General features: G+C 34.7%; 1 protein-coding gene across 1 annotated transcript in view; it reads right to left on the reverse strand.

The window, feature by feature from the left end:
* Positions 1-25,848, reverse strand: part of LOC126550637 (zinc finger protein sens-like) — a 54,092-nt gene that overhangs the window by 25,016 nt on the left and 3,228 nt on the right. Inside the window, exon 2 of the mRNA XM_050202550.1 lies at positions 12,911-13,009. The gene's annotated coding sequence lies outside the window, so the exon portion shown is untranslated. The remainder of the gene's footprint in view (positions 1-12,910; positions 13,010-25,848) is intronic.

Raw genomic sequence — 25,848 nt, forward strand, 5'->3', positions numbered from 1 at the left:
AAATTCATTATCTCAAACACTTCTTATACTGATCTCGACGTATAATTATATTACACTCTAGTTTGTGATTTTACTCGTCGTCTATAGACGATAATATGTGTAATAAATAATAATAAGCGTATACATACATGATATCATTGTAAATGTTTTAGTCTGCGTCTGTTTAAATGTATCGCTGCCTAATTCAATATTCAAATAATAATAATACTTATATTATATGTAAGATACAACAACAACAAATAATAATAATTGTAATACTATTAGTTATTACTATCGCATTGAAAACGTTTTCTGAAATCGTATTGCAGTGTTTAAAAAATTGTACTTCGATTGAAGTGCGCCAATCCGAGAAACCAATTATTAGTGTGAATACGCATGATCAGAGTAAACGATCAAAACAAACAGTAGTCATAGTTAATGATTCATGTTGCTTAAAACGTACCTATATAATAGTTATGATGAAAAACATCGATCGTATCGTATAGCATATTCTTCATATTTCTGTAGAGTCATCTACGAGGACGCAAGATTGGGGTTCGGCGAATGAGTGGTCGGAAAGCTGTGCAGATCTACGTTAATTTACATTTTAATGTTTCGTTTTCGTTCCAATGTACGCCTATTTACCATTGTTGTTCTTTTTATCTCTTACAAATATAATTGAAGCGGTCGTACGTATGAACGAGATAGAAGATGATCCAAGGACAACGTCTAATGTCTCCATTTTCAAATTGTGAATTTCCGTCGTGTTTTATGTGACACGCATCTAATACGTTTCAAAATAAATCATATTATGTTTAAATGTAAACGACTCGTGGCTGATGTACGTACCAGAAAATCAGTCTTACCGAGGCCAACTCGTAGTACTAATATATAATAAACGTAATACAGCGTATTACAATTTTCTGAACCCGGACGACTGTTTTGATATCCCGAGTGTGTAATCATTAACGTTTAAAATTTAATTTCGAATCGCCGACGAAAAAATTCTCGACGACAACCCCCATTCGGACGATCATCGGGTTGTACGACTGTCTGCTGCACCTAAAGTGCATGTCCTATATATGATTATACGTTGTGATGACGACGACGATGACGATGATAAAACGGACGACACATCTGCACAGAGCACACACGGTGCACGCGCGTCAGCGGGTTCCGTCGTGAGGGCACGAGTCTCCGCGTTCGTGTGTAATTCACGCTAAGACACACGACGAGCGGACGCGCGCGCGTTCGCGTCTCCGCAAACACGCCGTATGCGCGACTTCCACCACACGCGCCGACGACGCGACGACGGCGTCACGATCTCGAGCACACGCCGTCGTTCGTGTGTTTTGCCCGCGCACGCGCTTTTCTATAATATATTATATTATATATACGGACACACGCACTTCGCACAGTACACCACAATAATATAACATAATATAATAACAGTCGGTATAGCAGGAGGCACCCGTGTATAGGTAGAATACATATATATTGTGTTATAACACGCGCGGACCCAGCCTCGTCGGCGGTGAAAGCACCTCATCTCGGTCGATCATTAATAATATAGTATATATTATATATAAATAAAACAATAATAGGTATAATGTGGAACTTTGAGCGGAAAAAAAACCAAGAACGATATGTGCGATACACAGCCCGTTGGTCGGATTATCTGTTACCCTATATTATGTGTCGGTAATCGCAGTTTCCTCCGTACGCCGCCCAGCATCTTATTATATAGTCGTATTAACTCCGGTTATACAGCATAATATATATTATATTATGTAGACACGTGCAGTCTCTCGGGACGTCGTCGTATGAGACGTGCTGCGAGCGTCCGTTGTTCTTGCTAATGTGCCGACGATGTAAATTAGGTGCCGAGCGGGTTACGCTCGGTAAAGAAGCGGATAATATAGTTATGTCACATCAATAGAATTAATATTATTATTATTCCCGACTTCCTCATTTGCTTATTCATCAATAAGACGTTTTTAGTTTCTTACACGCCCGATCGCAATAATATTATAATCACGGCGATACGCGGGCAAAAGTCCAACGACGTAGCTCTCGCGAGTACACGCACACACACAATGAAACGGGATGAATAACAACAATGGTTGTTATCCGGTCGACTATATATACCGTGGGTTACCTATATAATACGCGAGTTGCTGAGGTATATATACCTATATACCTACGCGTAGGTATATATAACCGGGTAAGGTGCGCGGGTGCATATGGTATGACCGTGTACATTGTACGCACAGTAGCTGCTGCCGGTAAACGAAGACGATGGACACAATATCATCGTTGTCACCGCCGCGTGCGCCGCTCCTCTAACGCCGCATTATAATAACGTACACATAATACCCGTCGTATGGCGGGGAGGTATATTATTATTATTTTACATGCGACTGCGCGTACGAGTACCTATATAATATGTATAACGGCCGGCGAGCGTAATATTCAATTTCGGATAACGGTAAACGGAACTTTTTCTCTCTCTCACTCTCTCGTTCGCGATCGCCGACCGATTATACACGCGAGTGCACGTTAAATCCGAATGCCATTTGAATAATGCGCGTCCGATATTATCACAGCGCGCTACACATATTTATACGTGTACCTACACGCGTACGGGTTAGGTATACTTACGTGTGTAGACGCGTTACGTGATTTACCGATATAATATTTACGATAATACACAATACATACGCCGGCGGACAATTGTTATCATTATGCGCGAGCCCGCGGTCGCCGGATCCGATGCAAATATTATACGGATTTAGTATATGTTATATATACGAGTATATCGTTAGAATATCGCACGACACGATTTCCAAAGACCGCGGCCAACAGCCGAATTCGCGTTATTGGGACGCGTCGCTTGTACGGGTGACGAAATCTTCCGACGGAAGCTGTATATGTACCGTAACAGTAAATACGTGAAAAACTATAATATTATACGGTGCGATCGTAACACTCGTCATGCGTGCCAGTATATACACTGGAGTACGGTGTCAATGCTCCGGAATCCATTATGCGCTCCCGTTTCCGTGTCATCCCGCCGCCACCGCTGTCGCTCCGAATGTAAATCGTCTCCCCGAAGCTTAATATCGTATCTCGCGGTTCGATCGGTTTAATATTATTATATTACGTATTATATATGAGCGGCTCGTTATCGCGCAACGTTTTCCTACGGAGTATATATATATAGGTATATAGGTATACCTACACCGGTGCACACGACGAACGACGTACGATGACAATAGAAAGGAATTCGCACAATTTTCGATCGGACTTACGATATCGGCTCGGTCGAGCGCATAATATTATACGTGTGTATAGGTATATTATATTATATATACCGTGCGCGCAATGATGTCCGCGTATAAAAACGTCCCGTAACGCTCCGCCGCGAGAGATGTGTAGGTACGCGAAAACGTACAGGCGCGCCGGGGAAAAGCCATCGGGACGATCGTGAGATTATAACTGTCTCCTGCTCGGACGTATATAGGATTGCCGCCGTCACTGCAATAACATACACACACACACAGATGTGTATATTTAATATATATATGTGTGTAGTTCGGGCGGCAGGAGCTCATAGCCATGGCGACTGACTGAACGACCACCGCCGCGGTTATCGTATGACTTCATCGCCGACCGACGATTTCGAAAGAAAAAAAAACCACACATATCTGCTTTCTCGCCCGATATATTCCGCTTCGGACTATCTGGTGCTGTAAGAAAAAATAACCAAACGTTTTTCTGTGGCGGTAAACGGATTGCACCGCAGCAGTTTAACCTAATCAACGACTGATGTAAGTGTGTACGATTCGCAAAAGTACGTTCAAAAATCGTCTCCGGCAAACAAATCACGTAAAAGTAAGCATACGAGTGCAATCACGACTTCTCAGGTTGTCGAATAAATGGTAAAAAATTTTATGTATATAGATTTATCCAAACGGACTTGAGACCTTAAGATTCGTCCTTTGTCCTTTAGACGTAAATAATCAAAAATATTAAATTCCATATTGCATGCCAATAGATATTTAGATATTTATAAAAAAAGTTAAAATCATAATATTAATGTATGTGTATCCACTTTTTAATTTTGACGCAGGAGACAATAACTTATCTTCCATTTCAATTTTAGATTGTCTTCTTTTTCTTAGAAAGACCTTCTTCCAAATCGATAATTACCATCTGTCATATTATAAATATATATATAAACTATGAAGGTACCTGCCTACGCAGTGTTTGTTGAACCTCGGGAGATCGATAGAGATCGATATTCCACTGGATTAATAGTCGCGCGCAATGCGATTATACCGCGTAGATGAGGGTGATTGACAGCCGTCGATACCGGTAGAATCCTTTTGAGTAAAGGAGAAAAAATCGTGTCACGGCTCACGCGTCGCCGTATCTATGTACCCACGGCTAATGGATTTTTTCGGTTTTGAAACAGATTTTGAATCGTTTTTGGCGCGCTTGTTCACCACGGTCCGGACGGTATTCGGGTCACGGACAACAATACGCGAGACGATCCTCGGCGGCTGTTGTTCGCGACGGCTGACGTGCCTAATGATCTGCCTAAACGCATTTCAAACGACCGAAAACGATTTTAACGACGTCGCATCGTTGCATCAGTATAAATTCATCATACGCGAACATATTTTAATAGTATTTATCTATGATGTATTGTGTCCGTTCGGTCACGACGTGGGCTGAACCCGTGGGGGTGCTATCGCCAGAGAAGAAAAGTAATCGGCGTCGCATCGCGTTCGTCCGACGCGAAAACTGATTGTCGAAAACGCATAATGGATGAGCAAGGCATATAACCCAAAAAATAATATACACAGTTACATCTTTGAACACTTAACCGATTTGCGTAATTATATGTATATGGTTTTTGTTTTGAAATATATTATATAGTCATAATAAAGTATAATAATATTGAAGAGTTCGTTAAATATTTGATGAAAACTGTACAAGCCTCGAACACGTAACATTGTTTCAGCGCGCTCAATAAATGTCTATAACCCACGAATCACTAAAATGCAATGTTACAAAATAGGCAAAGGAATAATATAATTTTAATATATTTGGTAAAACGATAAGATCGACCTAGTTTTCGAAGAAAAAAAACCGACTTGATCACAAATATTGGCCGCCTCTCGACTGTTATAAAAACCGTCTGTGACATCGAAGGCCATCTTATATATACACGTATAATACCTGTAGGTAGGTACACGGTGTTTATTGAACCTCAGGAGATCAATATTCCGTCGGATTAACAGTCACACGGCTGGTCGTCGAAAACGTATAATGTTTAAAACAGATGCGCGTATTATACATAGTAGGTATATCGTACGTACGCGTTAAATTATGCATGTCCGCAGTATAATATGTAATAAATTCATCGAAACGACCGTTTTTTCAATAACGTTTTTTTTTTATCTTCTAAACGTATTCCGCGCGGATCGGTCACAAAGAAAAATAATATACAAGACCGTGCGAGTTCTGCCCCGGCCAAATATTTAAATCGTCCGGAGATTATGTAACTATACGTATAGAGCGGTATACCGATCGAGAAAAGCGTTGCAACGTGATGATATATTTATGAATATAATAATAATAATAACATAATACTGTTTCGTCCGCGTTTAATAACTGTACAGCCGTATAGTCCGTTGGCATAATATTCATTTATAACGTTACAATGCGTATATACGGTTGAAAAGAGAGAACAATAGGAAAGCAGTCGGGTGCACATATCAATTATATATATATATATACATATATACGAGCTATACACGCATATGTATCTACATCGGGTTTAGGCGAACGTATATTATACGCGGAAAGATATGTTTCGGCGGCTACGCGGTGTGCAACTTTCAGCGTCCCCGGGGCGATTGATATTCTTCGGAGATAATATCGGACTACATATTATATTGACGTGGTCGTCGGCGGTCGGAGCGGTGTACCCGTATTATAATACGTACATTGACGGGGCGGAGAAGAACGAATAAGTGAGCACACAACGTACGTATACCAGCTATTGCTTAACATATATATATGCACGCGATATTATACGCGTATGTATATAGGTATGTATCTGATGGACCACGGGTGATCAGACGACCCGGAGTCTGTGCGAGTAAAATATATAATATGCGGTGTCCCGGAGGCTCGAAACAGGTCGGCGGCAGAGTAATTATTTTTTATTATTTTATTTTTTTCGTCCGATACACAAATTATACGTATATACGCGATATCGGCTATGTGGATTTTCTCTCTGTCTCTTTTCATATACAGACAAAGATATAATTTGTAATTATTTACGAGGGCGGGTGGGCTGGAGGTGGCGTTGTTCCGCAGGTCGGCACGTCGTATTACGATATAGGTATAGGTATACATACGCGATGATCGCCACTGCCGAGGCCGCGTCCAGTCCGGTCGAAAAAAAAAGTTCCGCTCGCAAAAAACTTCGAAACTGGGCCACAGCATTCGCGATTATAGTGATCTCTCGTCCGACACCGCCGCCAATCGCGAACATTGGGTTGAGATAGGTATAATATTATAATATAAAATTATTTTATATTATTGTGTGTATGTGTACCCAAGTCAAAAGCGGAGAACGAATAATGATTTTCGACGACTTTCACCGGGGCAAAATAACATCATAAATAAATAAAGTCCACGTGACGGGCGGCCGCGGTGTCTACCGTCTTCCGTTTTGCATGCCGTGCTCCTGTCATGCGCGTTACCTAACCAAACAGCGCGCGAACCAAGTCAATAGCAATAATAATATAATAATAATAATAATATTGTTGTAACGCAAACGATGCAATTTCTCCTCCTTCGTCATCTCTCTCAACAGCTCATTGTACTTCGATTCCGTCGCCGTACGACGTCCGAACGTAAATCAATCATATTAGGAGCTATTATTTTTCCATCTCTTCACAGCGCGATCCGGTCTCTCGTCTATTTGAATTTTTCACACGATAGCTACGAAACGTTTCTACAACGGCATAATTATTGCATATACGACGTGACGCGCACACTCGGTGTCCAATTAGTTCGCAATAGTATATATAACTCGTATAGTATATATAACCTGCATTTGAGTGTGCCCACGCAGCGGAGGTAAGTAAAAAATATAGGATGCACTATGTCCGCATATGTTCGTATAATGTTTGGTTATGGGTAGACCGATCTGACGACGGCGGGAACAAGAAAAAAGACGCAAAAACAAATAAAAAACCGACCGACGTATTATGGTCTCGGACACACGACGCGTGGGAGTATACGATTTGTCGTCCATCGTTTTCGTCTTGTATATGCGTTTGGCGTAGGGTAGATTATATACCTATAAAAATGTAATTTCATCGTTATATATTGTAGTTGTTTGTATCATACGACCGGTGTGGCGGTGCAGTGGACTCTGCAGAGACGTGGTTTAATGCCACCGTCGAAGTAAGTTCTGCGTGCGCAGTGTGCACATATTATACTTCGTATTTATGGTACCTATATACGTAATAATATGCTTATACAATAGTTTTGGACGGCATACTATAAATAAAAATAATAATTTACTGTTATTGTTAATTATTTCCATGTCTCACAGAAAACACAATTTCGCGCCAAGTCAGAGTAGATAACTATTTTGTGATGTGTATGCGTCGCACGCAGTCGCACTGTCATCAAACCACCGACTACGTTAAAATATAACAAGTACCTATTATATTATGATGACAGCCATTTCGTAATCAATATGCGAGTTATCTTCTTTGATAACACTGCAAATAAAATTGATGTATGAGGAATTGCTATTTTTTGGTCCGTCGTGTATTATACACTTTTAAACGAAATACTAAATGATTATTTCACAACAATACGCGGTATACCGCGGGGCAAAAGACATGACCCTAGGTTATAGGTATACGATTATTATTTTAAACTTGTAGACATCAGCACGTATCGGCGGCCGTTTTTTGATCGCTGAGTATAGACTATTAATAATAGATTACGGTTCGTATATCGGTGCAAGTTGTACTTGAATACTTATACGAGGAGAGAGTGTTCAGCCGCCAACACATTTGCAGCTCGGCTGCTGTGTACAACACTGCGATAGATTATATTATAATAATATAATAAATAATTTATTACACACATACACGCAAAATTATAATAACAAACACGAATAACGTTTCCTTATACCTAGTGGCATTCAATGCTAATTTAATTAAAAATGTTTAACAAGATGCACAATTGCATCATTATATATACCTACAATCGAATCGGATGTACAATCGCATTCTCGGGCAACAGTTCAATCCGATGGGAATAGTATAATAAAATATAATAATATAACATTGTGTGTATATTATCCGCAGCAACGCGAGAATGCGTGTTTGTATATTTCTGGGTGCGTGTGTTATTATAAATCGTATGAATAATTATTATGGAAATGTGAAAAGAAACGAGTACTTAAGGGTATACGCGATATACTCCGATATTAAACCTACTAATTTAGATACTAGATCAGAACCCTGACGACATTTTCGGTGAGTATATATTTTACGACGATGAGCGAGTGTCGATTAAAAAAAAAAAATACTCGACATCGCACTATTTAATTTTATATACTTATTATAAGTTAAGCTATCGGTTTTATTTTCACAAGTATTTAATTCGTTAATCAGAGTGAATTTTTTGATTTTTTTTTACTTCGCCCCAATTTTATATTCGGTTATAACTACCTATCTATAACATGATATAATATACTAGCAAAAATAAACAGATAATAAAAGGTATCCATTTTATTCAATTAAAACTCACGACGATCTAATCAGTGTTTATAATTGGATTGGATGTGTATTGAGTTTTATTTTATTTTTTATAACTATACCATCCAAAAAATGCATACTAGTATATATACTGTAGTATAACATTTAATGATATGATAATAATAATATACTCGTAAAATATTCGTTGGACGGGTTCAAAAGTTTATCGCGATCGCAGCGTATACGATATCCAATTGGCCGTATTGGTAATACTTGCGTGTATAATATTATTATATCGTTTACTGACCCCACGTCATTAATCGATATTTACGTGATTATTATAATTTTTTTTTATCATATTATATTATACAAATATTTCTTCTTTTATTTTTTTGGCGAGAGATCGATCGCTTGTTTCTTCTCGAAACGTTTACCATTTACGCATGTTGCAGTCGTGTCGAGCGCGTTTCCTTCATTCGACTGTGTATATTATGCATATACACGCTCATATACAAACTCACACACACACGACTGCATTAGACGTTTATATGTGATGACAATATGTGCGAGCGCGTTCACGTGTGCGCGTGTGTGTGTTAGTAAGACGTGTATCGGATAATAATAAAAATAAAAAAATAAATCGCGCCGGGTCCGGAGCTGCAGGAACGTTGCCAGGCGCGTGCAGAACGCATTCCTAAACGGAGGCGCATAATAATATTATGTGCAACAGTGCAGCGGCCGCAGCATCCTCGCCCATCGGTGCGGTAACTGGACCGGCGGCGGTAAGTGCATTTGCATGTCATTGCACCGCTGCTGCGGCCAGCCGGACGACGGTGTACATAGGCGGAAGGGGTTGACGGCGCGATTATTATTATTATTATTACCATCGTTTGTATATATATATATATAAATAAATGCATAATAATATAATACGTTGACGTGCCCCAGTTCGGTTTTTACTATATCTATATATATACCCGACACGAGTATCTAAACTACGGCGAACTCAATGCCAACGGACGTTTATCCGCGTTGTACGCGGTGGACGTTTATCCGCGGGCCGCAGCTTTCCACATCAACAGCTGCTGCAACATATCGAGTTGGAATTCCGTTTTCTCATTTTATAATTACAACGACATTTACCGTCGAATCAAATCGCCGAGTATTAGGAAAATTTGATAACAATAATATATTATAATATTATTTCCATTTTTAAATCATCGAGTCCTTCGCGTTGCCGTGCATGTCAATAGTGACTTCTTTAAAAACGTTCGATTACAAAAATAGGTGATATCTGATGTATATCATCATACACGCTGCGCATTATAATCATCACATTGGCGGTTATTGTTTTCAATATGACTTTAAACGACTACTTTAAACATATATTATTATATTTCAAATATAGGTACATAGTAGACGACCTCGGTGATACAGTATATTATATGTATATATGTATATATCGGTGCATCTGAAGGTTTTGAAGAGTGACCGACAAATAATTATATACATGATGAGTATAACATATTAAATATATAATATAATATGTAACAAATATGCCGTTTATCTTCGATGGTCACTGCAGCAAAAAACGATAAGTCCGCGTAACACGCAATGTTATAAAAATGGTATACGAATAAAAAAATGTGCCTGAGATAACGGAAATTTAGACTGAATATTTCCAGCAGATCCTAAAAGATGAACGTTGCAAGGGAAAATCGTAATAGGTACATATTATAATATCGAGTAACGAGCAGAAGTTATTGCCATGCCGCACAACGGCATTCGAATTGTAGTTTAAAAGAAAATCGCTCGCCGTTTCAAATTTTCTTCGGAAATATAGCTTTTTTTACGCTAATTAACCGCGAATGTGCGCGCCTATCTCATTATCGACGACGATCTTCGCGCGGTTTCACGAACCGGCATGCCAGGTTAATATATTATTATGTGCGCGCGTATTCGAATAATCGCTCGGGGGCAACCTAGTTTTGCGCGGATACACTGCAGCATCAGCGGCAGCAGCATCTCCCACCCACGTTCATATACTTATAATAATATAATAGTTTATATTGAGAGCCAATTGGTACGAGAGCGTCCGCGCGTGTGTGTAGTATAGGTACATATTATTATAATTTGTGTATTAAACGTATATGCATATATTTGAGTAAAATAATATACCGACTCTGCCTCCGACCCGAAGCTGCCACACGAATAACATTCGGTCGTGCCGCACCGTCATCCGCGCGGCGGCAGCAGTATCATCGCCGGCTGCAATTACCACGCGCGCCCGTTCATTAACATACCGAAACGCTGCAATCGAGTCGTCGTGTATTTATAAGTACCTAATATTATATGTAGTCGTCGTAAAGTCGTCGTCTCGGTCGTCTCATATAGTGGTCGGCGAAATATCAAACGGTGATGAGCATATATGTATACAGCGTAAATCATAGACGTGTAATAATAATTAGCTTATTAAAATTCAGACGTTACGTTTTAACCGTGAGCATAATATTATATATATATGACGTTTTCTGTAGCGCTTATTATTGCAGCTCGTATATATCATACGTATACTTATGCATACGTAAAGTGCACGCGATATCATATTATTATAATACACGACTGGCGTATAATGTATATTATGATTCGCGGGGCAAAACCGCGTCATCATGTGCTGCGCAGTCCGTCACGCGTAAAAAACGTAATATATACATATATATGTATCGTATACGTATCGCGCAAGATGAACCTAAAAAACGATTTGTACACGATACGACCGTACACACACTGGAACAGTATAATAACGATTATACTGGTTTGACACTGTTTGTGGTGTAATATTTCACGAGCCCGTTAACGCAACACGATCCCCTCTCGGTGAACCCACGCCTGTTCGTAGTCATATATAACGTGTACTTAAAAATATATGTATATGTGCGTGTGTTACATTTAATGTGTATAATGATATATAAGATCAAAAGTTCGTTGCATTTCCACTTTTTGGCATTCATTTTTACGTTGGAATAATTATAATGTTTATTCACGAATCTCGCGGGTAATAGTGAATGCAGAAAGTATACAGAAGCTGTGAGCTTCTTAAGCGAATACCACAATTCTATTCTAACCGTTCCAACGGTTTTATATAGATATATAATGTAGGTATATATATATATTATACATAGATGTAATATATGTATCTAGTGCGCAGGTTAATAGGTAATTGCAGACGAAGTTTATGGTATTATAACAATGGTTATTGCACTGCAAATTAATAATAATAACTCCATATTATTTTCAATAAAAACTATATAATGTTCATTGGAAAAACGTATAGGCATCTAAATAATATATGTTTTATGATCATATTAACTAATTCTATCTTTTAAAATGATACACATTTTTTAAGAACTAAAAAAATAAAAAAATATACTCCATAATAAATAGGTCATGTTTTTTTTTAAATATTCATATGTAATAGACGAATAATAGAGTTATGAAATTAAAAAGTGTATAATAATGTGCACTGCACGTATACCTATACATTATTAAACTATGAAACAAAAACAATACGAGCAGTAAATAAATAATCATATTATTAAAAATTATAGGCAAAAACCAATATTGAATCGGTAACATTTTTTAAGGATAATGTGAAAAATAAGTATCGCCCAAATTGTTTATGATAGACCAGAGGAAGAAAATAGCCGTAACGATTCGTTACGGCACTATAGAAACTCGGGTGTGTATATACGCGAGCACATTAAATTATAATATAATAAGTTCGGTTTCGGCAACGAGGTGTAAAGCAGTTACGGTGGTGGGAAAAAATAATAAAAAACAACTAGGATACGATCGCGTAGTGTTTTTAGGAAATTTATTTATATAATACACTAATAGAACGTATGTGACCGATGAGCCCCGAGGTTATTGATAATATTTTAATAACAGCATTATGATAATGACTGCGGGAGGACCATAATTTTAACGTTAATTCTTTTAGCCTGCAGTATTCAATATAATATTGTATAGGTATAATACGTTCGTATTCTATATAGAATATAGGTACATAACATCCATAATATACCTATACATGAAATCGATTTTATATTTTTGTGTGTTTTGCATACCTGATTAGTAGATCATCTACAGACCGCCGTGGTCTGAGGCTGTGTCTTCGCAGCAACCTCCAGGGAGCAGGAATAAAAATACGAAATATCTGCTTTTATCTGCAATCATAAACATAAAAATCAAGTGTCGGCCATATAAATACGAACGTGCGGTATAATATATAAAGCGATTAAACCACTACACTTAAGCAAAATTAAAATACCATAGCTAATCAAATGATTGAAAATCTGTATATTATTATATATAGTATTAAAAACGCGATTATGTTACGCAGTGGTGGAAATGTCATAGGTATTAAACTACTAACAAGCAGACATTACATAGGTACATTAAAAATGCGTTGTGTATACATTTGATGCGAAAAAAATCGCACCAATACAAAGATAATATTAATAAATATTTATGTTTTCAATAGTTCTTGTATTATTGTCTTTAATCACGTAGTGTCATCAAAATTATAAAATGAAAATAATTTTAAAAATTTAAATTGGAAAATACTTATTTATTTTTATTTTTTGTATTTTATGTATTGGAAATTTGAAGCCTTATTTTATTTTATTTTATTTTTTTTTAAATAATGATTTATTAACAATTTTTATCGAAAGCAATTAAATAACGCTCAAAATTATGCCTGATTATGTACTGAATAAAGAATAAAATATACAAATTGTATACACACTAATGACAAAATAAAACTTACAACCATCCAAATATGCATATTATTATTGTATTCCCGGGTTACACGAACAATCACTAAACTTTTAATGAGTCAATAGTCAGAAACTATTATTTTAAACATAATTTATTGGCCGATTATTGGTCTATTAAATTTCATTAAACCATTAGAATGATTAAGTTGTCAGGTGTAAAGAAAAATCAAATATATCGTGCCTATGAAATCGGTTATTAGAATTTAAACGCTGTGGACATCTTAAACCCTCGTCGTAGAATTTATGCATAATATGTAGATTTTAATCATGATAATAACATATTACCTAGTAAAATTTAATGGTTTATTATATGAATTATTATATTAAATATATGCTGGCGAGTCGGATTATTATTATATTTTTTTAATAATTACACGGTTTATGAATTTGTGCAGATATTCGCGAAACCGCTGAGCTGTAGATCGGAGTTTCGCCGATGGCAAATTTATAAACGTATAAATAAAAGTTAGTATGATCTTATACGTATATATAAATTGTGATATACATGTATTGATTTGTGACCCGATTTGGTGGCCGGTGTTATGACAAAAGGAATGTGTTCGCCACGCGCAAATCGACCTGGTCGAAAGTGGATCCGACGACGCGTAACGGAGTAGAGAATATTATTGTTTTTAATTAGATTAAAAAGAAAAATAATAGCGATAAAGAATAAAAAAAAAAAATAAACGCGCGCAAAACAATAATAAATAGCGATCAGAAATAATAATAAGATCGGTGAAACCCATTCGATATATAATATAAGTTCACGCATGCGTGTGCGTCATGTGTGTGTGTGTGTGTGTGTGTGTGTCGTCTCTCGGAGAATCTGCTTTCGCCACGCGCGCGTCGCCATAATTCGCTTGACCGTTTAATCGATCCAATTTTGGACGCTGCTACGACAACGACGTCGAAAAATTTCACTTTGCATAGCGAAAGTAGATGTTAAAAAAATAATCAAACAAAAATTGGATTGACGGAACGTCGTCGGTAGTTCGGAGACGCGGAGGCGATACGGTTATCTCAAAACGATAATTATTATTATTTTAATATTACCCATGTGGGTAAATTATTAATATTTAGACTGCAGGTGCAGCGTAGGTACGAATGAGTATACATTAATACGAATTCGATCGCGATTTATAATATAATATTAATTATTACGTATATTTAATAGCAATGTTTTAATTGGGTATTATCGATTATTATAAACCTACTGCAGAGGCGATCGAGCACTTCAGTCATCGTCGCCGGAGATCAATGAACACGTTCGATGACCGCGGAGACGACGAAGAACCCCAAGACGACGTATTAATTGGTTATTAACGCGACGTCGTACCATTGCAGCAGCTCGGATGACGTTTCGGTGGCATAGTTTTGTTATTATTTTTTTTTTCACAATATCGCGATTATTATTATTATTACTGTCATTAACGCGATTCACGTTACCTATGTATATTATATTATTATGTCCGTCGTGAGAAGAAAACGTCCGCGGCGGCGGCGGCGACATTAATATTATGACGTTGACACGTCGCCGACCGTTGAGATAGTCGCACTATAAAGTTATTTGATACGCGCGAGTAAGCGTATAATATAATATTATGATGTGTATACTTCCAATACATAATAATATTATATTTAATGCAATACTATTTGTGTGAAAAGTTCATTATGTTTAATATATATATTAAACATTGTTTTATGTTTATAGTAATTTGATTAGACCGTCAGCACACTAAAATCATAAATGTGCGACACGACCTTTTCGATTTTTTTTATTTGACTGCCACCGTCGATGGTAAAAATAATTTAAAAAAAATATTCTATAAGACTTTTATACATTATTATTAATATAATAAATAGTTTTTAGCTACGTTTTTGAGAGTAAATCGGTTTTCCTCGCCTCGACGACGACGACGAAATATGTATCGTAGGTATATTATATTCTACCTATAAAGGTGACATTTTAAAATAAAACGAAAATTCGGTGGTTTTCTAAAATATAATAAATTAATGGGTGTACAGATTTTCCTTCGATAGTGCTCAATCGTCGCGTGTAGTTGTAAAACGCTCAAAACGTTACTGTGGAGTAAACTCATAAAACTACGAATAAATAAATAAGAATGAGTTGATGATGCGAGATCATACATGACCGTGAAAAGATTAAATACCTATACTAATTTGAATTGATTATGATAGGTAGAAATTATTGTTTTCACGTATTTTTTCTATTTTTCTAGATTTTATATAAAACAAAATATTATATTCATCGTTGACCGTTGGACCAAATTAACACTAATTTTCCATTCCGGCACTTCTTATACATTTAAAAAATCGTACGGACGAAACCGTCTTGTGTGAAATGACCCTTAAAGTAAAAGTATCTAACGAATTTTATTTGGACTCCTGTCATCGGCCAAAAGACATGTTCATCATCTATACCTACAACACATGCTCAACAATCGCGGTATTCGGGTATATAATATATACATGCGCGATATACATATGCGAGTTATATATTATATTATACGTGTGTGTAGACAGCAGTCACAGTCTTACCGCCGTGACTTAATTACATTCGCACTGGGTGGCGGTCGACGAAAGATCGGTCGGTAGGTATTAGAATGAACATATTTTTTTTTTTTATTATTAAAAAAAAAACCACCGCTACCGCTGCGTAAATCTTCCAATCGCACTATCGTATTTCTCGTAATCCAATACCACGCACGTTATATGGGTCACGAGATAAATATTACATATAGGTACCCATACCGAAATCCGCGTAATAACACGTTTCGTGTACATATTATATTATTATAATATACACACACATATAGCATATTATTGTAAGACGGGCGATCCACCGCGGATGCTAATGTATTTTTCCATTACTCGCTCGCACCCGTGATCCGAATATAATATGTGCGTGTGTGTATGTGCTCGCGCGCGCGTGAATGTTAACCGTTCGTGTCCGCGTACGTGATCCAATATAATATATAATACCAATTCGCTGCCGTTGCTGCTGCTGCTGCTGCTCATTATATATTATACGCATCATATATTATATGATACGCTATCGGTCGGTAGTAAAAAGTAATAATAAATAAATAAAATAAAAAATTCCAGCAGATGTATCATATACATAGATATAATATTATGTATAAGGTACTAACGCGCGCGCGTTGTGGCAGGCCATAGTACCAATATATATAATATGTACGTAAGTAGACTTATAGCTAATTGATGTTGACGGGTCCCCATCATCGGGTTTCATTTACTTTTTTTACCGGCTGTTAGATTTATCGGCGTAAAAATAGACGGGCCGAACCTAATCGACCAGCAGTGCACCATCAACGCGTTTTAAGCGTATGTGTAGGTATACGTCATATCTCATATCTCATATTTTGTCGCTAAATCCCGTATACATACTATTTTGGCTCTGTGAAAATTAATGTTTTTAACAATAATTAATAACCATAATATATCTACGGTCAATCTAATCCCAGCTTTGCAGTACCTATAATCACGACTACCTACGTAGTTAATAATCACGCGTTATATATTATTTATGGATGCCGTATGGTGGAAGTCGGAAAATCGATTATCGCGCGAAGACCGCACCCGGAAAGTCCAGCAATGCGTGCAGGCACAATATATATAATATATACATCTATGACAGTGTGTTAGAATGGCGTGCGTCAGCTATAGCTATATTTAAAGATTGTATATTATATAAATATTGTAACAACTGCAACATCGCGCCGACTGGAACGAAACTAATATAATATAACGATCGACGTGTATGTGTATTATAATAATATGTGTTAAGTGATGGGCGCGATAATTTATCGATAATAATGTAAATCTATATAGTATTTTATAGGTACAATACGGTAGGTTTATATATAAACATGCAAGTGTTCCGTATCACTGCAATATTATATAATATATATACATATTATATATAGGTATAATAAGTATAACGCTTAAAAGTAAACGTTTTTAAGTATAATATTATACATACGTTTAGATACGTTGCAGTAAGCGAAAACGGACGACTTTCTTTAAAACACATCTGCAGGCAGAAAATAATATAATATATACATAGAAGTACAACACACGTTTTTCTCCGATAACGATCGTAAATTTACGTTTTTGCGCACACGTGTGTGTTTGCGTATATATATGTGTGTGTGAGTATTTTTTTTTTGTTTTAATTAAAGATATCATTGAGAAATCATAATTAATCATTTAATACCTACCTATTCCTATTATGCGATTTACGACACGATAAAAGAAAAATATTTACACAATCATCGCACACGTTATTATATGTTGCTCGTCATATGTATATTATCTGTAAACGGTTAATGGCACATATGATGATGATAATAATAATGTAATAAAACATTTAGTTTTTGGTATCGATATTTAATCAATAGTGCATAAATATTATTTAGACAACATCTTTCTTTCGTTTAAGGTAATGCGTCGATACGTCATCATTCCCAAGGCCGTGATCGAACCAATAGTCTATTCCAAGATACGAAATATTTTGAGGGGCGACCGGTGTCATTTTTTTTCGTCATTGCAGAGTACTTATATTATTTATTAAATGTGTAATTAATGTTACGTAACACGATCAGACGTGTTAAAATTTGTTGTATAATATAACATGTATAGCATAGTGCCATAGTCCAGTTTTAAAATGCACATGTTATGAAAAGGAGAGGTGCTGGAGACTTAAACGCCTATAACTCTAAACTGCTACAAATGTAGGATTAAAAAGCACAATTAAAATTAATAACAATTGGGTTAGGAATTTTATAGAATAAAAGAAGAGTTTGTGGTACTATATAATATACACAATGCGACATGCGTGAATGCGTAACTATTTCTTCAATGAGGAATTATAGATACCTAGTTTAAAAGAATACAACATAAATAAATGGTTATAAAAAAATGCATATACCTACCTATATAATATATGTAATAAAAGTAAAAATTTGTAAGTTTTATTTTATAACATCAATTTAATTGAATAATAAAGTAATTTATAAATGTATTATTGTATATTCATTGATGTTAAAACCATATGTCGTTGTACGCTTGCTGCAGTATGATGTAATATATGTGTATATCTATCCATTTAAAACGTATAAGTATCTTCAATATCAAATGACTGTACAGTGAAATACATTTTCAACAAAGTGTTTTTACCAGATCACTATACCTATACTCGTATAGTGACTGAGAAGAAAATATATACAAAAATATAATTTGTTTACCCACAGCAAGTCGATGTACACAACAATCATGTACCACAGGATACGTATATTTATATACGTGTTAACAGCGAGTTACACACACATGTGTATCAAAATTGTAAAGACTCGATAATTTCCTGTACAGCATAGCATTATAGTGCTACGGGTGGTGTATCATAAATATTCAATGTTATCCTAATCATATATAAGTATAACTTATTGTTCAATAACATCCCTATAGTTCATTTTAGGAACACTTATATAATTAATACATTGATGGCTAATGTATGTTTACCTAACGGTAACATTTTATATCAATAAAAAATGTATAGATATTATTCAGGAAAATTGCAGTTAAGCTTAATTATAATATTAAAGTATTAAAAGTTTTTTTTTCACTTTTTATATTCATCAAACTGCAGTGGACGATCATTTTTAACTTTTTAAGTTTATGGCTATTAATATAAACATATGTTATACATGTATCTATTTATAATTGAAAATATTTAATATTTATATAGGTACCTATTATTTAATGAACATAAAAAGACTATTTTAGAAAAAATTTGATTTGAAAAATGTGTTTACTAAAAAGTAAAGCTCGTACCATTAAAGTATAATATATTATAATATTATTCTTATATCGCTATTATACGCACGTGTAATAAGTAATATAAAGAAGCACTTAAGTTCATACCAGTAATATAATAATATAATATTGTCTATACTGTAGTAGAAAAGTCGCGGAATCGAAGTTTATACATAATAATAGATATATTATATTATGTGTATCGGACATATAAACCCGGTTGAAGCTTAGTTTTTATAAACTCTATTTTACAATAATAATTTATGATATGTTTGACATATAATAAGACTCGTTGCTGGCGCATAATATTATAATAGAGATATATATAAATGGTATGTATAAATGTCTAGTTATGAGTTCGTATGACGTATAAGTAGGTACATATAGTGTGTTCGTTCTATTAGTCGTCCATTAGCATAGTGCCCGGGTCGATCCTATTATGATCTAACTGCTCTAACACTATATAAAGGGGCCAACGACCAGCAAAAAATATGAACAAAAGCACGGATTCGACGTAAATATATATATATATATATATATATATTTATACATACGATTATCTCTTTCTCTGTCTCTCTCTGTTTTTCTCTTCGCACCTATTCGGAATAAGTAAATTGGATCAAAGATGAATGGACCGGACATCGATCGATCAAATCTGCAGGTGAAACTGAAAGTCGCAATGCCGATCGATCGGCTGGCCGTTTTATGCTAATATTTTTCGTTTCGATGCCTCGTGCGTTCGTGTGTTCACGTTTATAATATTTTAATACCGGTAGCTCCATCTCCATCTCGAATACCTACGCCCCTGTCAAAATACAGTGAAAACCAGTCCCTGGTGAAAACTGACGTGCAGTATCTACCAGTATAATATATACGCCTATATACCTAATATTATACTATAACCGATGTGTCCGGTAAACACAACTATATGTTTGATATAAATTATTATAAGTATAACCTATGCACACACGTTTATCGAACAAAATTGATAGGTATAATAATAATAAAAATGGTATTGCAACGAATTCGTCCTAACAGTAAAACATATTAAGTACAATATATTATACTTACACGATTCGGATTTAATGAGAAAAGCGGGCGTGTATTATTATAATAATAATATGAGTCCATCTCATACGGCGTTTTTATTGTCATAACTCATAAATAATGATTATTTTAATGTTGCATTAGGTCGTGGACCCGCGCGCATGCTGCGTAGTCCCGTGTAACGGACTAAAGTATGAAATATAATATAATATTATTCGCGACAAACCATCACCGCTGCCAAATAATAATAATAACGTCATCTTTACACCGTTAATATAATAATTACAATTTATAACATCTTATTTATTTTTATTAGTTATCATATTATCGTAGAAAAAACCGTACAAGTAAAATATATATATCGTTCAACTCGGGTATGTTATACACTTATACGCAAAGTATAATATAATAATTGCATGTACCCGGTCGGGACCAGTTTTCGGGAATCTCATTTGAATATCAATGACAATAATATCTTCGCCGTTATTTTATTATTTATTTTTTTTTTTACTCTAATTGGTTGTGAAATTACGACCGCTCGCGGAATCATCACAATAACACGATAATAATACGCGTGTAACTGTATAACTATCAGCTGTGTGTATACTGTAATGTGTATACGAATATAATAATAATAATATACGTAACACAATGCTAAGATCACGATATATGGTGGTACACGTGTCCACGTGCGTTATAGTCAAGTACGTACACGATTATGGCTGTATATGAATATACACATATTGAATATACGTTATATGTGTTATAAGTGTTATAACTCATAAAAATAATATGCAATAATGCTCGTAAAGACAACAGTGACGGCCTGCAGACGTATATATACATATAATATATCATACATTATGGTACTCGTCGGAAATATGCTCTATACACACACCACATCATTATTGATATTGCGCGGCATATTAGGTATATTGCCAATATATATATATTACCTGTATAGGTATTGCTGAAAACACTCATTAGTCACAAAACAGCAATATATACTTTAATACATTATTATAATATATACCTAATATCATTATCCGACTAAACCTATAGGTATAATAGTAATAATAATAATTGTTGTTGTTATTATTATTATCGTCGTCGTCGCGAATGAACATCGTGTATAGGTATAAGCGAAACTTTCGACACGTCTGATAATGATAATGATAATAGTAATAACAACACAAGTGCAAAACGTCCACGCTATTCGATTTGATACAGTTTGCGAAACATTCCTTTCGTCCAATTAAGGCGAAAGCGAAATAATTTGCAACCGTCTTGTCGGTTTACGAGGTTTTTACAAAATAAAATCACTATATATGTTTACGTTATAGGTACATATAATACCTATATACATATACCTCTGTAACTAATCGATGTGCCTATATATTGTGTTATCGTACTCCTAACAACGTCGGATGTACAGGTATACCGTATATACGTTTTAACGTTTACATTATATATACCTATATGCATATTTATATTATAATACACTATATACACCGCGCTGTAGCATATCATTAATATTATATGATACGATTTCGTAAAAAAATATCATTACGAATTTATGTTTATATGACTTTACACAATGTATACAGTGTACGGGTGATCTATTTAACCGTAGGCTAAACTAAAATTGAATAAGTCATTTTTTGTTTTTTTTTTTTTTTTAAAAATATATAAATACATACATTTGTATGATTTGAAGTATATAATGTCAAAATATAATTTATAATCAACAAGTAGGTACATATAATATATAGTCTATAATTCCAGCCCAATCTGCCTATACTAACCACTAATTTTAACTCACAATATAGTCATTAATACGTATATCTGCTATCACGCTAACTTTTATTTATATATTTTAAAAAAAATGTTATTACTTAATAAATATTACATTTTATTTCCATCCACCATAAAAATATAATAGTATACGAAGTCACATCATACAAAATTGAACAATAAATATTTCAATACTAACAATTATTATTATAAATTAAAAATTATTCGTTATTGCTATTCAAAATGTTTGCGGATAACTTTTCTTATAATGCTAACAAATTTAATACTTTTATACATATAACTATAGGCTAACTATTTTACCATTTAAAGTTTAAATGATTTTATTCAAAAACGAGGGGTATACCTGTAGCATAATATGAACTTTAAAGTTTAAATGTTACTCAAAATAAAAACAATTATTTTGTGTAAAATAATAAAATATAGGTAATGATTTTCATCAAAATAAAAAATAACTCGGTATGATAAAAATAAAGTATAACATTTGTTTTATTTTTTCATAAATAATGTACCTATTAGTAGATTATACATAGGTACGTATATTTCAAAGTTAAAACTAGGTATAAGCTTTTTGTATTAGATAGCTTTAGTAAGTAGCATTTAAATGAATGTCGACGACAATATTGCGGATTATATAAAATACTGTTATAATATTATATTTGCAATGGATTCTTAGGTATACCTATATATTTTATTGTTAAATTTTTTTTCTTCAATAATAGTCATTACGAAATTATTAACGTTTGCGGATACTATCTATACAGTACACATAACAAAAGAAATAGTCGTAACCAGGAAAACCCTCGTTTTTCATTCGTTTTGTGTCGTACCTAAACAACCGCGATGGGCAAACTGTATGTATATAATAATAAATAATAGACATAGTGACGTAACGGAACCAATCTGTAACACTTTCGATTTCGTCGATTTCAATTTTTTTTTTACACATTTTATTTCCTCTACGCGTCCTACCTCTTACCGCGACGTTACATACATTATAATACGCGTATATATTACATATTACATACAATATATATATATTGTGATATGTAGGTACTATATGTGTATATATAACGTTTATAGCTGTATCTAAATAACTATTATTCGAATATCATGCAAATCGGTTGTGACGTCACATGTAACATACCTATAATAATTGTGTGCTTGTATTTTTTCAAATTCGCAGAACGGCGTATAATTACGATTTACGGTAATGCGAAAAAAAATTATGAAGTAGGTACGAGCAATATCTCGAAACCACGTGGTATTGCATATTTGTATTTGTGGTTACTATATCTTAGCTCTGTATGGAATGATTTATATTTCTCTTTGCGATAAAGTATGTGCATGCTATGTATCTAGGTACGGGTCTCTTATTTTTCATTTTTTTTTCATCGAAACGATATGCTTTTCTGACATCACCTTGTCTGGTCGCGACAATAATGCAACGGCCGCCCACTGACCAAATTATCATCTTTATGCGCTCCAAATATAAATGGTTTAATGTTTATAATGTGCAATCGATCGGTCGCGTGTGTATATATATTATTATAATATAGGAAAAAATAATACGCCGTGTACTTGTATATATAGATATATATGTATTGGTACCTACGTATTCTGTGACCTAAAAATTACTATCCCGTGAATTGGTAATATGCTTTTGAAAATAGAATATTATCTCGTAGATATTAGAATCGAATATTATTATACTGTTATTAGTGTTATTATTATTACTATTATTATTATTATTCCTCTCTTTCGGTCACCGTTTCGAATGTCTTATTTTTTCGTTTCCAGTACGTCTGACGCACATTACACACATAGATATATTGGAAATATTCTGCGGCACGTATGCACGTATACATCTGTTCGTACGCATATCGTATGAATAAACTAATTTTCCTAGTATGACATAATGACTTGACATATATATTATTATTATTCTAGCCAAATATAACGTGTTCCGAAAGATGAATAGACCCTGACAAAAGAATTAGACTGTTATACTCATTATTGTCTTAAGCATCATATTCTATACTCGCTGAACTGACAGCTCTTTTGTGGCCACGGATTCATCGCGTTTATATTTCACTTTGGACATATGTACCTATAGATGCTCGGAGTAGACTCTATATAAATTCTTACAATTACTTTATGATTACTTTGAAGTTTGTACTACCCAAAGATTACTCAGTAACGCATATTATAAGACTCGATTGTTTTTTTTTTAATCATTATTAAAAATCATTACTACAATAAATATAATTTTCGTTAACAGCTATTATTTATATGATATACCCAATGTGGGACGTTATAGTAATATTTCAACGGTACAGGTGTAAGTGACGATTTGCTACAAAAATAATATACTATAATCGCTTCCATACCGTCTTATAATGATATTATTATAATGTTTATGATTTAACCTTAATTTTAGTCTATGCGTAATTCATTGTTTATATTAAAATTAGTTCTCATCCGCAGTAAATTAGATACCTACATTATTATATTAGTGGGAAAACACTCAAAATATGTATATATTATGTAGGTTGATGAATATACACAACTCTGAAACGTTAATATAATACGCGTTTACTGGCTACTGCAGTATTTCACAATATCATTTTTACTTTTTGACGACTTAAATTCACATGAGCAATCCGCGAACAATATTCAAAAAGTAAATACTTAAAATACGTACCTGTATTATTACTTTTTTATTAATCGAATTTATGAGATAACGACGTGGAAATTATTCACTCTCCATTACACGTTGTGGAGAATAAATAATAGGTATTGCAATTATTACAAACACAACGACCTAAAAGAAGAGCTTCCGACATCGCGGGCGGGGTGGGCGCTAGTATAGGATTAACCATTGTTTCGTGCGTCGCCCCGGAGGCATAAATATATATATAGACATATATTATGTACAATTGGAACTCGCGATAACTATCGCGTGGCAAAGAATTTTCTAAAATATAAAATAGTTTTAGGTAAATTATATATATCTATACATAATATTTTTCTCTCCACTCGAAGGCAGAGAAAAATGTCGAAAAACGTTCCGATTGTTAGCGCATAATAATAATAATATTATTATTATTATTACGAGTATTACTATTAATTTATAGTATATATTCGTTCCAAATCAACACAAAATGATTATTATGCGAATTATTGTTGTAGATATATAGGTAGGTACTATTATTTTGACGAATTTCGAAACGGTGGCGGCCGAATAGGTTCACAACGAGAAATCGATTGGGCAACCACAATAACTGCTGCATTGGCGGCGAAAATATTCCACCCGAGAGAGACGTCATAATATTATTATTCTAATACACTTACCTACTTGTTGCCTACGGTTACGAGACGTATTAATAACGGGCGATCATTAACCCCGATCGGTCTCGACGATGATAGGGGCACACCGCGACTGTTCGACCAAGAACAATGCCTCGTTTGTAATCACGGTGGTACATAATTATACTATAGACACGTTACAC

This window comes from Aphis gossypii, chromosome 3, assembly GCF_020184175.1.
Source record: "Aphis gossypii isolate Hap1 chromosome 3, ASM2018417v2, whole genome shotgun sequence".
Taxonomy (NCBI): Eukaryota; Metazoa; Arthropoda; class Insecta; order Hemiptera; family Aphididae; genus Aphis; species Aphis gossypii.